At 42.8% G+C, this 15797-nt stretch overlaps 1 pseudogene across 1 annotated transcript; it reads right to left on the bottom strand.

Moving 5' to 3' along the window:
• Positions 1-14156: 14156 nt before the first annotated feature.
• LOC311582672 (serine/arginine-rich splicing factor 6-like) lies at positions 14157-15316 on the bottom strand (annotated as a pseudogene). The gene has a single exon. The product of its transcript is annotated as a serine/arginine-rich splicing factor 6-like (transcript).
• Positions 15317-15797: the final 481 nt, after the last annotated feature.

Genomic DNA, 15797 nt, shown 5'->3' with positions numbered 1-15797 from the left:
AGCGCTGGCTTGTAACCCAAGAAGATTCCACTTAAGTATGACATATGCACATCACTTTTGAAGGTGGCCAAACAATAGGTTATAACTCTTTCTCAGTCTATTTTATTTCTATTCAAGATTTCAAAGGATTTCACAGGGCTAGTTCATAGTAGGGAAGGTATTTGGCTTTATTCAAACTATCCATGCAGATATCAATCTGATCCCCAAGCACCCTCTCAGACACAAACAACATAACATTTGAACAAATATCAGGACATCCCATGCTTCAGTCAAATTAACACAAAAAACAAGGAATGAACCAACAAGAAAAGACCAGACACCAACCTCAGTCATCTCAACCCCAGATGCCCAGACATCAGATGCTCAGAATCAGAAACACTAACAGCCAGGACAGCGTGCTCCACCAGAACCCAGGGACCCTGCTGCAGTAGAGACGCAGCATAGCTGAAGCACAGGGCAAGGACGCCACAGGAGCTGTTGTGAGTGTGCTCAGGACCCTTAGAGAGGACGTGAACAATCCCATTAGTGAAGTCTGTGAAAACACAAACAGTGCAAGGAAACGATGAAAACAGCTCATGAAATAAAAAATAGACATTAACAAAGAAATAGGGTCACAAAAGAAAACCCAAACTGAAATGTTGTTTTAAAACAAAATCCTGAACATTTGGTTTTATCAACAAAGAATAGGGAGCCAGATGCTGGGCTGAAAGCCTGCTAACTCAGAGAGGCACAGAAAGCACTCAGCTAACCTTCCTGCCCTACCTACACCCCAGAAATAAAAGGCTCTTTCTTCTTTTCCTCGCTGCCTTAAATACCCTCAACTCGGTGTCCCTCCTTTCTACTTCCTATGCACCTCTTTACCCATCCCCCAGGCTTTCTCTCTCACTCTTTTTTTTTCCTATATTCATTTCCTTTCAGCTGGTTATTTGCTCTGCCTCTTGACATAGGGTTAACTTTATTCAATCCTGTTTAAAGAAAGCTCAAGGATTAAAGGTAATGCCAGGACTAAGCCATACCGAAACTAGAAACAGTTTTTTCCAGTACACAATCTCCTGAAACATTGAAATAAAACTGGTAATGAAAAATTAAAGATAAGGAACAAAAACCTCAGAGTTAAGCTTCACCAACAGTTTATAAGACATGGAAGAATACCTCTCATGTGTTGGAGGAAGAGGTGGATACCTCAGCCTAAGAAAATACTAAAATTTAAAAAAAAAATCTGGGCACAAAACTTCTGAGAAATCTGAGATACTATGAAAAAGATAAAATTCATGAAGCATTGATATAAAGGAAAAAGAAGACACCCAGGTCAAAGGCACAGAAATTTTCAACAAAATCAAAGAAGAAAACTTTCCCAACCTAATGAAGGGTTTAGTAAATGTAAACATGTTTTTGTTTTGATCCCAAGCGTAGGATGTGAGACAGACTTGTGTAAGAGTGTGTGGTGTTTGTCCACTGAAAACAGACTGTGAGAGAACAGGTGATGTTTGTCCACTGGAAGAGGAACCGCCTCTTATGGGTGCATGGTCTTTGCCAACTGATAAACATCCTAGTACAGACTCAGAGGAGATTGATGTGTGAGCCCAAAACAAGAGGTGGGGGTTTTTGGTCTTGGCTGCTCATCACTCCATTTCAAGACACTCCTAGAGAAAACTGCTCCAGTGAATGCTTCGAGGCTCTGGGTGCCAGCTGCTGCTCCAGGATCCAGTGGCTGTGCCTGTGGTCACCTTCACTGAATTGCTGGTTTGCTGGTTAACTGGTCTGTTGGAACCCTGATGACTGTGCCAATAGAATCGCTCCAAGGAACTGAATATAAAAAGGTCTACTTCTCCTGCTCCCCTTAACCTCTTTCCTTTCCTATCTAGGGGAGAGGGGTTGGAAGGGAGGTATAAGCATTAAGGAACTCCAGATAAAGTAGATTTGAAAAGTTCAAGGCCTACAGAAGGAGGTCATAATCAAGGTACAAGAAGAATACAGAACACCAAATAAACAGTACCAGAAAAGAAATTCCTCATGACACAAAAATAATCAAAACATTAAGTGTATGGAAGAAAGAAAAAATATTAACAGCTGCAGGGGTAAGACCACATAACATATAAAGGCAGACCCATTAGATTAACACCTCATTTCTCAATGGGGACTCTGAAAGTCAAAAAGGCCAGGATAGTTGTTCTACAAGATCTGAGAAGCCACAGGTGCCAATCCAGATACTATTCCAAGCAAACTATCAATCACAGTAGACTGAGAAAAAAATCATTCTATGATAATATATATATATTATATGTATACACAAACCCTGATCTACAGTAGGTGCTAGAAAGAAAACTTCAATCTGAGATTAACCACACCCAAGAAAACACAAGGAATAAATAACCTCAGGTCAGAAATTAAAAGACAAAGGAAAAACCACACCACCACCACAACAACAATAACAGAAATCAGTAATCATTGTGTATCGATAACTCTCAACACTAATGGCCTCATTCCCCCTAATGGAAAAAAATACAGACTAACAGGTTGAACAAGATCCACTTTTCTCCTGCATCCAGGAAGCACACTTTACTATCAAAGATAGACATCACCTTGGGGTAAAAAGATGGAAAAAGAGTCTCCAAGCAAATAGACCCACAAAGTAAACAGGTGTAGCCATTTTAATATATGACAAAATAGACTTCAAACCAAAACTAATTAGAAGAGATACAGAAAAACACTTGTAGGCAGTCAGACAGACCCAAGGCCTTCTCAGAGACACTACTGGGAGGACAAGGGGCGCTTCCGCTCTGTGCCCTTCTCTAGGGACACACTTGCCCAGGCCTGTCTGATGCCTCCTAGGAGTCAACTTTTCCATTTCTGGAGGCTCAACTCCTCCCCCTGTGATGTGTCCTCAGAAAGCTGTATCTGAAGTACTGCCCGCTCTCTTTGCCAACATTGTCTGACTTAACCCTCTGCTGACCTTGGCTTTCTTCCCTCTGCAATAGCATACATGAGGCTGTACTCCCTAATAAACTTGCCTGGCATAAATCATCAACTTGTGGGAAAATCTCCAGTTCACAGCCATTGCTTTTGCATATTTTTATTTCTCATCTTTATTTTGCATTCCCAGTCAACACCCCTCACTGTTCATGATCCTTATTCCTACTGGTGTACATAAAGTGGCGCCCAACATGGGGCGCAAGTGTGGAAGAAACCCCAAGAGTGAGTACAGCCATGATTAAAAAAAAAAAAAAATATCGAGTAAAAGAATCAGACTAGAGGATTGCCTAAAAATAATAAATAGAACAGAAGTTTTTAAAAAGAAAAGAGCCGGCTGAGCCTGGTGGCACATGCCCTTAATCCCAGCACTCAGGAGGCAGAAGCAGGTGGATCTCTATGAGTTCGAGGCCAGCCTGGTCTATTAAGGGAGTCCAGGACAATGAGGGCTACACAGAGAAACCCCGTCTCAAAACAAAATAAAACAAGAACAAAAACAACAAAAAAGTCAGCTTTGGGGCTGGAGAGTTGGCTCAGTAGTTAAGAGTATTAGCTGCTCTTCCAGAGGTCCTGAGTTCAATTCCCAGCAACCACATGGTGACTCATAATCCTCATGATGTCCTCTTCTGATGTGCAGATAAGCATGCAAGCAGTGCACCCATACACATAAAAAAAATAAATCTTTCTTTTTAAAAGAAGTAAATAAGCCGGGCGTGGTGGCACACGCCTTTAATCCCAGCACTCGGGAGGCAGAGGCAGGTGGATCGCTGTGAGTTCGAGGCCAGCCTGGTCTACAAAGTGAGTCCGGGACAGTCAAGGCTACACAGAGAAACCCTGTCTCGAAAAACCAAAAAAATAAAATAAAATAAAATAAATAAAAGAAGTAAATAAGAGGAGAAATAGCTGAGAGTAAACTATTGATTATAGAGAGCACTGCCTTTTCCTTCAGAAGCATCATGGCTTCTGCATTCTCACTCTTGTAGTTTATCCATCACTACAGCACTTAAAGAAATTCTTTTCTTTCATTCAAAAAAAATATGTTCTTGGCTCCCTGAAGATCTATGAATTTAAAGACATGGGAGCACATAGGTGAAAGTTTAAAGACAGAATATGGGACCTCTGAGGCCCATGTGAGCTTCATATTGATGGGTTCACACTGTAGACTTTGATTCAAGATTGCTTGGAACCAAAACATGAATAGGATTTGGTTGTAATTTTAACTCCCATAAATCTGGGCATTCTACTTCAAAACAGGCTAAGGGTTAAAAGACCAAATAAAGTAAAAAAAAAAAAAAAAAAGAGAGACAAAGGGTCCTGAGGATGAAGAAACAACAGTGTCAGTTCTGAAGATGAAGAAACAACAGTGTCAGTTCTGAAGATGAAGAAACAACAGTGTCAGTTCTGGAGATGAAACAACAGTGTCAGTTCCAAGGATGAAGAAGCAACAGTGTCAGTTCTGGATCACTTTTGCATCATGATGCTCATGATGCTCCTGAGGATGAGGAGGACGCTTTGTTTTTTGGATGGTGCAATTATAAAATCACCCAAAGCTCCTCCTATTGGTTTAACTGAACCAAAGCCCCTCCCCTTTATCACATAAGGCATTGTTAGGTCCCCAGTTAAAGCCTCTGGCCTTCATTTACAGAAGTCAGGTGAGCCTGGACCTTCCTAGTAAAGCAGTTTGGACAGAAAACTCTGCCAATCATCATGGATCTTGCCCACTGAAGCAGAGTGTTTTCAGGCAGAGAGGAGAGGAGAGAACACCTCAGGAATCCACTGTATCTCTGTCAGTAAGCAGCAAGGGTGGTGATGCTGTGTATCAGCCTATTCCTTTTAAAGCAATAAGATAACTGAAACAGGTATTTTCACAGTGTGAATCCACTGCCTCTTTTACTGTATCCCTGGTGGACAGTCTTGCAGCTGGCTCCCTGAAAATTGGCACAGACTGGCCCAAATTTGTTTAGTTGGGAGGTGATTATCTGTTAGGGAAGACAGTATGGAGAAATTTCAGGAAGCTAAAAATAAATCTTCATATGACCCACATACACAAGCCCAAAAGACTTGATAACCAGCTTAACAGATACTTAACTCAGCCATGTTTGTTACTGCTCTACACACAATAGCTAGGAAGATGGAAACTACTTAAGTGTCCTTCCACTGACAAGTTGATAATGAAATGTAGCGTATATACACCATGGAAGGCTACTGCGGTCTAGAGAGAGAGGAAATCATGGACTTTGAAAGCAAAGGAATCAAACTAGAAAAGATCATACTGAGGGATGTAACCCAGACCCAGAAAAGCAAGCATCACATGTTCTCTCTCTAATTAGACCCTCCCGGTTTCAAATCTTCAAACGTGAGTACGTACCATGCAGTAACTACAGACAGCAGTAAGATCAGTAGGGACCGTTGCTGGTGTAGGGGTATGGGAAGCAACAGAGGGCGAAATAACAGCATGCACACGATCGGATTAGGAAAGTGGGGGGAAGGGGGTACTCTAATTATGAAGGGGACGGAGGAAGAAAGAAGGTGAAATAATAGTAAGGAACTCTGAAAAAGTCACAAGGAATCATCCTACTAAAAATTCACCTAAGAAAATTAAACTTCATGTAAGTGTATATAAATATACACATACAGTATGAATAAATTTTCTCATCTGAGCTAAAAATGCTCCCTCCAAGAGCAAAAGACTACCTAACAAAACCCCAAAACCAGGTATGACAAGCCCTCTTTGGAGCTGTTGGTCAGAGCTGGTTGTCCAATATAGTGTTACTGCCCCTCCAGAGGTGGAAGAGAAGTCTCTACTGCTGAACGCACCATGTCCTTCACAGGGCTCAGAGGCCTCTGAGCTGTAATGGCCTGGACGGTCCTCCCTCTGGTAAAGCTTTTATTGTACTAGAAGATGTCATACAAGCTTCCAAAGACAGGTAGCAAACAACAGTCCTGCCCCTCGAGGATGCCTATGAACCACAACAAAACCCAGCACAGCACAGCAATCCTAATGGTGCAGTAGTGGCTTGAGTGCCGTGGTGGAAACCAACAGCTCTCTAATTGGATTTAAGACCCACTCAACAAGAAGAAATGCATGCTTGGTACAGGATACCTAGCCAACTACCTAAGGCTGGTGAAGTCGTAGATCTTAGATGAGAGCTACAACCACCACGTTACTAAGCCAGCACAATTCCTAACTACACCATAAATATCTGCCCTTATATCCACAGATAAACATAGTCCTCATCCCTCATACAGGAAACCTCTCTTTGCAACACACAGAGACCATTATAGAAAACCACAACTAATCAAAACGCCACCTTGTGGAGCCCAGTCCCAATAGATATATATGTCTAGGAAACAACTCCTGCACCTAAAGCTCAGTGAGCATCGCAGAAGAGGAGAAAAGAGTGTAAGAGCCAGAGGACCAGGGAGTTTGCTGTCAGACTTTGTCTACTAGTAATCTCAGAAATTACACCCTTAAAGTCTTACCAAAGTAACTCCCTAAATATGAGCTAAATAAGGACAATAACCATACACAAAAGTTGCCAGGGAAAATCCTATGAGGTCTCAACCCTGCCCAAAGAACTACAGGCAACTAAAAAAAATGCTCAGAAATGGAAAAACAGTCTTCCCCAAAGAAGGGCACATCAATTGGTTATCCAATAACAAACAATCATCCCTGACAACATACACACAAGTACCATTATACAGACTGAGAAGATTACATTTAGCAATGATCTATGTATATAAACACATACATGCAATAATAATAATAATAAATGAAAAGACAGAAAATGAATATGAAAGAGATGGGGGAAGAGATGGGGGAAAGAGATGGAAGTTATGAAGAAAGGAAACAAAGAAAAATGTATATAATTATATATTATGCAAAAATAAAAGAAAAAATTTAACTCCACTTAAAAGCAATTCTCCCTCAAGAGCAATCCTCAACACACACAGAGAACTGTAATGACACGTGTCCCAATAGAGCAAAAAGTACAGAATAATCCACATAGATTGATGGGTGGGGATTCTGTAATCCTCTAAAGAAGGAGGCGACAATTAAGGTACCAAAAACACTTAGAACATCAAATAGACAGGACTGGGAAACAAATTCCCCACAACACATAATAATCAAAACACTGGTCTTACAGAACAAAGAAAGGATAAAAGCTGCAAAGCAAAAAGAGCAAGTTACACATTGGAAGCACATTGGAATCCTAACTCCTCAACAGAGACTCTCAAAGCCAGAGGCCCTTGGCAGATGCTCTACAGGTTCTAAGAGACCACAGATGCCAACACAGACTATAATACTCAGAAAAAAATTTCAATTACAATAGGTGGAAAAAGACATTCCATGATAAATCCAAAGCTAGAGGTGCTAGAAGGGAAATTTCAACCCGCAGGGGCTAACCACGCCCAAGATGACACTAGGAATAAATGATCCCAGAACAATAAATAACAGGGGGAAATTCCACAGTACAACAACAAAATGACAGGAATCAATAGATACCACTCATCAATAACTGTCAATACCAGTGGTCTCAGTTCCCCAATAAAAGGACTCAGACTAACAGACTGGATTTGAAAATAGGATACGACTTTCTGCTGCATCCAAGAAATGCACCTCACCAGTAGGGATATACATAACCAAAGTGTAAAAAAAAAAAAAAGGATGGAAAAAGGTTTTCCAAGCAAATGAAGGCAAGAAGCAAGCTTGTTTATATAGAGGGAAGTTTTGGTGTCTTTAAAATCTCAGTTATGTTATGAAAACATGTCTTTGTTTTAATCCCAGTGTGGCGTTGTTCACAGCATCAGACACTTTGCCTCCTGTGGGCTCTGAGAGGGGCTCTTTGCCAGCTGTAGAGCCCAGAGAGAAAGGAGGGGCTCTGAGCAAGAAGGAGGAGACTGCCGCTCCTGGTTTCTATTGATGCAGGAGGAGATGTCATGAGGTGAAGACTGGACTTGCCCCAAGGAACTCAACCAACGACCCAAACCAGCAGGAAGTAGCGAAAGAGAACCCCGCCCTCTCCCCCCTCCAGCTGTCTTTCTCTCCTACCTGGTGTTGGAAGGGATTGGGGTGGAGAAGGGATGTAGAGGCATAAGAAATGTAAATAAAATAGATTTTTAAAAGCTCTAATAGATGTGTCCATTTTAATATCTGACAAAATAGGCTTCAGACAAAAACTAACCAGAAGAGATAGAAAAGGACGCTTTGTGTATTGACCCTCGCACAGTGCTAATGGGTGACTTCCATGTCCCATTCTTAGCAACAGACAGGTCATCCAGGCCAAAAAAAAAAAATGGTACTGAGAAATGCTCAAGTTAAATAACATCATAAATCAGATGGACCTATGTAGCTTTGAACTTTCCCATCCTACTTTATTTGGGGTTCTTTAATGCTTATACCTCCCTCCCAACCCACCTACCCTACACAGGAGAGAAGAGGGGTTAACGGGAACAGAAGTAGGCCCGTTTAGACTCAGGTCCTTGGAGCAATTCCACTCTTTGTCAACAGGATTCCAGCAGACCTGTTAAGCAGCGAACAAGCAGCGCACCAAAGGTGACTGCAGCTGAGGCAGCCGGAACCCAGCGCAGCAGCCGGAACCCAGCGCAGCAGCCGGAACCCAGCGCAGCAGCCGGAACCCGGAACCTTGACGCATTCTCTGGAGCATTTCCTAGGAACATCTCTAAAGAGAGAGGTGAACAGCCAAACAATGGGAAACGATGCCAAGACCAAAAAGCCCGGCCTCTTGTTTTGTACTACGATGTTTATCAGTCAGCAAAAAAAGACTGTGCCCTTGAAAGAGGTAATTGTTCTTCTAGTGGACAAACACTGTGTGTCTCTCACAAGTCTGTCTCCAGCAGACAAACACCACACACCCTCACACAGGCCTGTTTTACATCCCACACTTGGGATCAAAACGAAACAAAACATGTTTCCATCCACTACTGACATAGCAGATGTTTACAGAACATCTCAAACAGAGAAGAATATACCTTCTTCTTAGCACCTCATCGTATAGGTCCCCTAGGTTGCTGGAGGACCCCAGAGGATATGCAGAGTAGGTATAAGTACTATATATATATATATATATATATATATATATATATATATATATATATATTATAGTACATATGGCATATAAGTATATAGAATAAGATATAGAAGCTTTATAATACTGGTGAACTACACGTGCATGGCGGCTTGATTTACTAATTGTAGGGCCCTTTGACCCTCAAGAGTAAGCTCTCTAGGAAAAGAGGAGTCAGTACCCCCTTTTAAGATGGAAAACAGAGGAGTACAATCTTTTGTAGTAAGTTTCAAGGACGGTCTAAGCCAAATAATGTCTCCTAGCATCTTCTGAAACTCTTACATGTTAACGGTTGATCCATATGGATCTGTAATTTTTATAAGCAAATGGCATGTGTTTCTGTGATATGACCTAAATAAGAAAAGGGTGATTTAAGCTGTAAGGTTTTTGGGGTGTTTGTTTGTTTGTTGAGAAACTTCCGGCTGAGCCTATTGTGAACGGAGCCGGACAGTGAGGAATAACCTGAACTGAGGTCAGGTGTGAGGATGCATGCCTTTAATCTCAGAGGTGGGTGGATCTCTGTGAGTTCAAAGCCAGCCTGGTCTAGGTCATTGACCAGGGCATCTAGGATGACGTAGAGCAACCCTGTCTCAAAACAGCAGCAGCAGCAGCAGCAGCAGCAGCAGCAGCAGCAGCAGCAGCAACCCCCAAACTCCCAGTTAATCAACCCTCAGCAGGTGCTAGTGAAGATAAGTCACCCATGCAATGAACAACCGTGAGAGTGGTACTTTTTTCCAACCAGGAGAAAATTTTGAACGCTAACTTGTTGGCATGAGGTGGGGCTAAAGGCCATGCTGTGTAGCAGCAGCTTCTGTTTATATCTAGAGATGGAAGGCGAAACGCAAAGTGAGGATGATCCTGGGGACGAAGCCAAAGAGTAAGAAACGCATCCTTTAAGTCACAAGGTGCCAAGCTAAGGGCACCAGAGGACGACAAGGGAAACCGGGCTGTAGCACCTCAATGACAGCTCTGAGGTCTTACAATAACTTCCAGTTTCTAGACCTTTTCTTTCTTTTCTTTCTTTTTTTTTTTTTGTTGTTGTTGTTTTTTGTTTTGTTTTGTTGTTGTTGTTGTTGTTTTGGCTTTAGGGGGTTTTGTTTGTTTGTTTTGTTTCTGGCTTTTTTGAGACAGGGTCTGTGTTAGCCTTGGTTGTCCTGGACTCGCTTTGTACACCAGGCTGGCCTCAAACTCACAAAGATCCACCTGCCTCTGCCTCCCAAGTGCTGAGATTAAAGGCGAGCGCCACCACGCCCACCTCTAGACCTTTTCTTAATGACTAAAGTAGGAGTGTTCTAGGGACTAGAGCCAGGCTCACCATGTCCACTAAAAGCTGCTCTTCTGGTAGTTCCTCCTGCGCAAGCAGCCGCTGATCCCCCCAGGCTGGCTGTTCAGTGAGCCGTACAGTAGGCTCTGCATGAGACCTCAGTGTCCCATGGGAAAACCTGAGCCTTCTCTCCCAGAATTGGAGGAAGACATAACAGGGGAAAGTATTCGTTAACCTTCTCTGCCTACCATCCCATCCACCCACCGCCTTCCCCGCTCACGCCCACCCCACCACGCCCCTCTGGGTCATACCCTTGCTGGAGAGTTTGATGCGCAACAGTGGGCACCTTTCCATCAATTCTTAGCTGCTGCCCAGGAAGCTGTAGCCGCACCTGCTGTGTATAAAAGGCAGCATCAGAGGAATCCAAACGTTTTGCTTCTCTGGGACCAATAAGCACGCAATTATTATTTTTCTTTGACCACGGGGACTATAAGCGATTGAGTTAAAGGCTGATTGGAACAAACTAGACGCTCCGTTGGGGTTTCCTGGGCCCCAGTTCAGGTGTTACTGTGACGGAGAAGAATGCTCCGAGGTCTAGGCCAGCGGGTGGAGCAGGAATTGGGGGTTGCCAGGGGGAGGGGGAATAAACTGTGTCTAACTTTGGGGGTTCTTCTCCCCAGGAGTCTCAATTAATGCTGCTACTGTTTGACAGGGCCACAGCCAGCCCCACCATTTGCAGCTGGCATGGGCGACGTCAGGAGCGTTCCCTCTTTTCCATCTGAGGTCGGATGTTTAGAGGGGCCACGTTCTTGCAAAATGTCTTGGTCGGCCACAGTTAAAGCATCCCCAACTTTTAGTTGCAAGCATCGTGCCCCTCGCTCTGTCCTGATGCTCCTGTATTATTGGTTGAGGTACCGATGATCCCTTAAAAGCCAAGGTGATGACCTCCCCTTGCATGTGAGAGCGTCCCCGGTATCCAATCGCAAGTGAATATAGAATTCTACTTTCCTTTTTAAAGGGCTGTACGGCGGCTGACACGCAGCATTGACATTCTTATAGGCCAGCTGGTGAACTGATAGGTTTTCTACTTCTCCGTCAGTAACTTGACTCGCTTGACTGTAAGAACCGCAAGAAACAAAGCTTGGCTAGGGACCCCGACGAACATTTGAAAATTCCTCAGAGCACTGACCTGTGGTAGGTGATCTCTGCCAAAATTGCTGAGCAATGACATTGAGCTAGGAAGTCGAAGCGTAATTTTCCTTCCCCCCATAGCATGCCTTCATTGACAGTTCCAAGCTGGGTTATAAATTTAGGTAATAAGTTTCTCTGGGTTTATTCAATGGAGCCGTGCACACATCCTTTTCCACCAACAGTGTAATAGGGTTGCCTTTTCTCACACTTCCTCAAGCGTTTGAGGTCAGTTAAGTTTTGATGACCTTATCCCTTCTTACTGTAAGGGTCTGAAAGTCACTGAAGGAAGACCCCAGACTCAAATAATATGTAAAAACAAAGACGGTTTATTCTGCAGAAACAGCCTGCATGCAGGGGTCGTCCATCCACACAAAATGGCGGCAAGCATGAGGTGGAGCTTGCAGGTTCTTTAAAGGCTTCTAGAGGAATCCTATCTGTGGTTATGTGACTCTAACTGAGACTGACGGTGCCTGCGGAGGCTGGCTGGTGCCCGAGGAGGCTACATGGCTACAGTTACCGCCTTTTAGCCTGGTCCTCTCATAAGATGAAATCTAAAAGTTGTTTTGATTACATAATTTCTAGGGGATAAGGAATATTTTTTGAGCTGTTTCTTAGCTTTTTTTTTTTTTTTAACTTTGAGAACTCTCTTCAGGTCACAGGACCATTTTTTGAATGGGTCATTTGCCTTTTGGGTTCTTGGTTTTTGAGTTCTTTGTATATTCTGGATATTAATCCTCTGACAGACATACAATTGGCAAAGTTTCTCTGCCAGCTGTGGGCTGCCTCATCACCTGGTTGATTTTTTTTTTCTTTAGCTGTGCTGAAGCTTTTAAGTTTTTTCCAAGTTCCACACGTAGTTGTTGGCATTAATTCTTGGGGACATGGAGTCCTCTTCAAAAAGTCCCTTTCTATATCTGCATCATGTAGGGCACTGCCTACGTTTTCTGCTAGCAGCTTCAGTGTTTCCATTTCACATGTAGGTCTTTGACTCATTTGGATAAACATGGGTCTAATTTCATTTTTCTGCATGTGCACATACAATTTTTCCAGCGACATTTGTTGAATAATTCTTTTCTCTCTACCACGCAGTTTTGAGCATCTTTGTCAAATATGAAGTGGCTGCAGTTAGGGTCTTTGGGGTTTTTTGTTTTTGTTTTTTTGTTTGTTTTTGTTTTTGTTTTGTTTTTTGGTTTGTTTTTTATTTTTTGGGTTTTGTTTTGTTTTGTTTTGTTTTGTTTGCTTTTTGCTTTTTGTTGTTGGTTTGGTTTGGTTTGGTTTTTGGTTTCAAGACAGGGTTTCTTTGTGTAGCCTTGGCTGTCCTGGACTCACTTGTACACCAGGCTAATCCCAAACTCACTTCCTCTGCTTCCCAAGTGCTGGGATTACAGGCGTGCACCACAGCACCCAGCTGGGTCTTTGATTTTGTTTCATTAGTCTACAGCTCAGTTTGTGCCAGTACTATACTGTTCTTATTACTAATGTTCTGTAACATATCTTAAGGTCTGAAATGGTAGTCCCTCCAGCTTTGCTGTTTTGTTCATGATTGTTTTGGCTATTCGGGATCATTTGTGGTGAATTTTGAGGTTTTTTTTCAATTCTTATGAAAATTGATATAAATTAGTTTGATTGGGAACACACTGAATCTGTGAATTGCTTTTGGTGGGATGGTCATTTTCACAATATTAATTCTATCAATACATGAGTATGGAATATCTTTCCATTTCCTAGTGACTTTCTCAATCTTTTGCTTCAAAGTTTTAAAATTTTCATTGGGAAGGACCTTCAGTTCCTTGGGTAAGTTTATTCCTAGACATTCCATTTTCCTTGGAGTTATTGTGAATGGGAGCATGACCATGATCGCCACTGTATACCTATTGTTGGCGTATAGAAAATCTAATGATTTGTACAAGTTAAGTCTGTATCTGTATCCTTCAAAAGAGATAAATGTATTTAACATTTCTGGATTTTTCTGGTAAATTTTTTGGCATCTCTAATGTACAGTATCACATTATTTGCAGATATGAACATTTTGACTTCTTCACTCCCTATTTGTGTTCTTTTTCTTTTTTCAATGTGTCCTTGTTAACCTCATATTTAGGCAGTCAAGTTGGTGAGAGTTTATAGATGCAACTTCCGACATTCCTAGGAGACATGGTTATTTGTTTTCTTGATGTCCAAGATTTTTTGGTTTGGTAGCAAACTTTTATTTAAATCTTACATAACTCAAGCTTTATAAAAATCTAACATAATTGAACAATTGGATTTTCTCTCTAAAGCCTGTGGTATCCAAAGCTTGAAACAGTTCATTTTAAAATAAGCAAACAAAACAGCAAAACCCTGCAGAAGATCCTGACAAAATACTTTTTTTAAATCTAAATAATCTTAATCTTTACAAAAGTTATTTTAGCTCAAATGCTATAAAAATCCATTTATCTTAATTCTACAAAGAAGCAGGAGGACTTCATACCGCCATTTTAGAGCCTCGTCCTTTTCTCATTAAATTTGGCTACAAATCAAATTCCTGTGTTTCCATTTCAGGAAATCCTCTTGAGGAAGAGGCCAGGTACAAACTTGGAAGAGTAACTGCCTAAGCAAGTAGGAAAGTGTTCCGTTATAGTGCGCAAAGAGCGTGGAGATCAGGGCTAATCTCTGGAACTTGATCCGAACCTTGAATAGTTCTAGAACGGGACCTTGAAGCTTTTTTTGGCGGCAGGGACACAGAACGAGCCTTTGAGGATGGAGCAGGCAGAGGCGGATGGGATCGAGACTGGCTCCCAGATCTGGGTTTTGACTTTATATCTCCTTTTCCATTTTCTTTGGCGGACCCAGAGCGTGACCTACCTCGGGACTGACCCCCGCCCCCCGCCCCGTACTCATCCTTAGATCTGCTTCTTGAGTATGAACGGCAACCCCATCAGACTTGCGCCTGGATTTGCTCTTTGATCTGGATTTCCTGCCTTTCGAGCGGGATCGGCATCGACCTTTTCTCTGCGACCTAGGTCGGGAGCGACTTGTTGAGATACTTCCGAGATCTACCGCGGCTGTTCCTGCAACTCCTACTCCGCGTTCTTCTTCTAGAACGTGACTGGATCTGCTTCCAGAGTAAGAGCGCCTATGGCTTGTTTGTGGCTTATCTTTAATAAGCCTGATATTTCTGCCATCCAGTTTACCCAAAGCACGCTTCATGTCAGAGTAGGATCTAAATTCAGTGACACCCTCTGTGCGTTCTTTGTGAGCCTCTGCGTAAGTCACCTCTCCTACTTGCCACATGAAACCCTTTAAGTCTTGCCAACTGCAACGACAGGTTTTCTACAATGGGTCTGTATTCTGTGCATACAAGTGGTCCGTATTTGTCTCTGCCTGAAGTTCTCCGACTGCTGGATCCACCTCCATCACTGTGGCTTCCTTAGCTGTAGCCATTGCGGTCGCCCGGCCTGGCCCCAGGCAGGCGTGCTCTAGGAACACACGGTGGCCACACAGCTCCTTGCTGTTCAGCTCACAAATGGCCTCATCCGCCTGACGGGAGTCCTCGAACTCCATGGAACCGTACTCATTTTTGATTTCGAGGAAGCGGCCATTGCCGCTGAAAAGGCGCTGGTTGCCCTTCTCCCGGACGCTGTAACTCAGGCATCCTATGTAGACAAGCGACATGGCAGCAACAGGTGGTCTAGCGGAGGTGTGGTGGGCTGCCGGGCAGGGCTGCGGTGCGGGTGCGGGGACAGCGGAAAGCCCAAACATGCGCCTCACACTGCAGCTGCCAATTTTTTAATCTTTATATATTTTTAGTTTCTACTGGATACATAATTTGGGGGGAGGTTTTTTTTTTTCAGGATGATGGTGTCCTTTGATGGACAGAAGCTTCTCAGTTTCATGATGTCCCATTAATTAATTGTTGGTCCTAAAAAGATCTTATCTCCTAACCAACTAAACTTGATTATAAGACTACACTATTTGGTACTCAACCCCATCAGAGACTTGAGACAGAATAAAACTTAAATGCCTGAGTGAACCAGAAGTGCAGGTTAGCAGCTTCCAAAATGAAAAAATTCCTGAGACAGTTTACTGCCTGAACAATCACCCAACACTTTCTATAACGTTGGAGCCTTATCTTTGGCCTTCTAGCCTAATATCTCTGCCAGACATATTTCTTACGCAGGAACTATTGTGGACTTGCTTACCCTGTCTTGACAGAGTTCGGCCATCCAACTTGCCTGCATCTAAGCTTGCCTATTTTTAGGCAGAACTCTGTCTGTGGCAGGAATGAGGACATTTTGCCCAGTGGC

This window comes from Acomys minous (genome assembly GCF_964271855.1).
Source record: "Acomys minous genome assembly, chromosome: 14".
Taxonomy (NCBI): domain Eukaryota; kingdom Metazoa; phylum Chordata; class Mammalia; order Rodentia; family Muridae; genus Acomys; species Acomys minous.
Note: the sequence above shows the minus strand (reverse complement) of the source record. Positions and strands in the feature narration are given on the sequence as shown.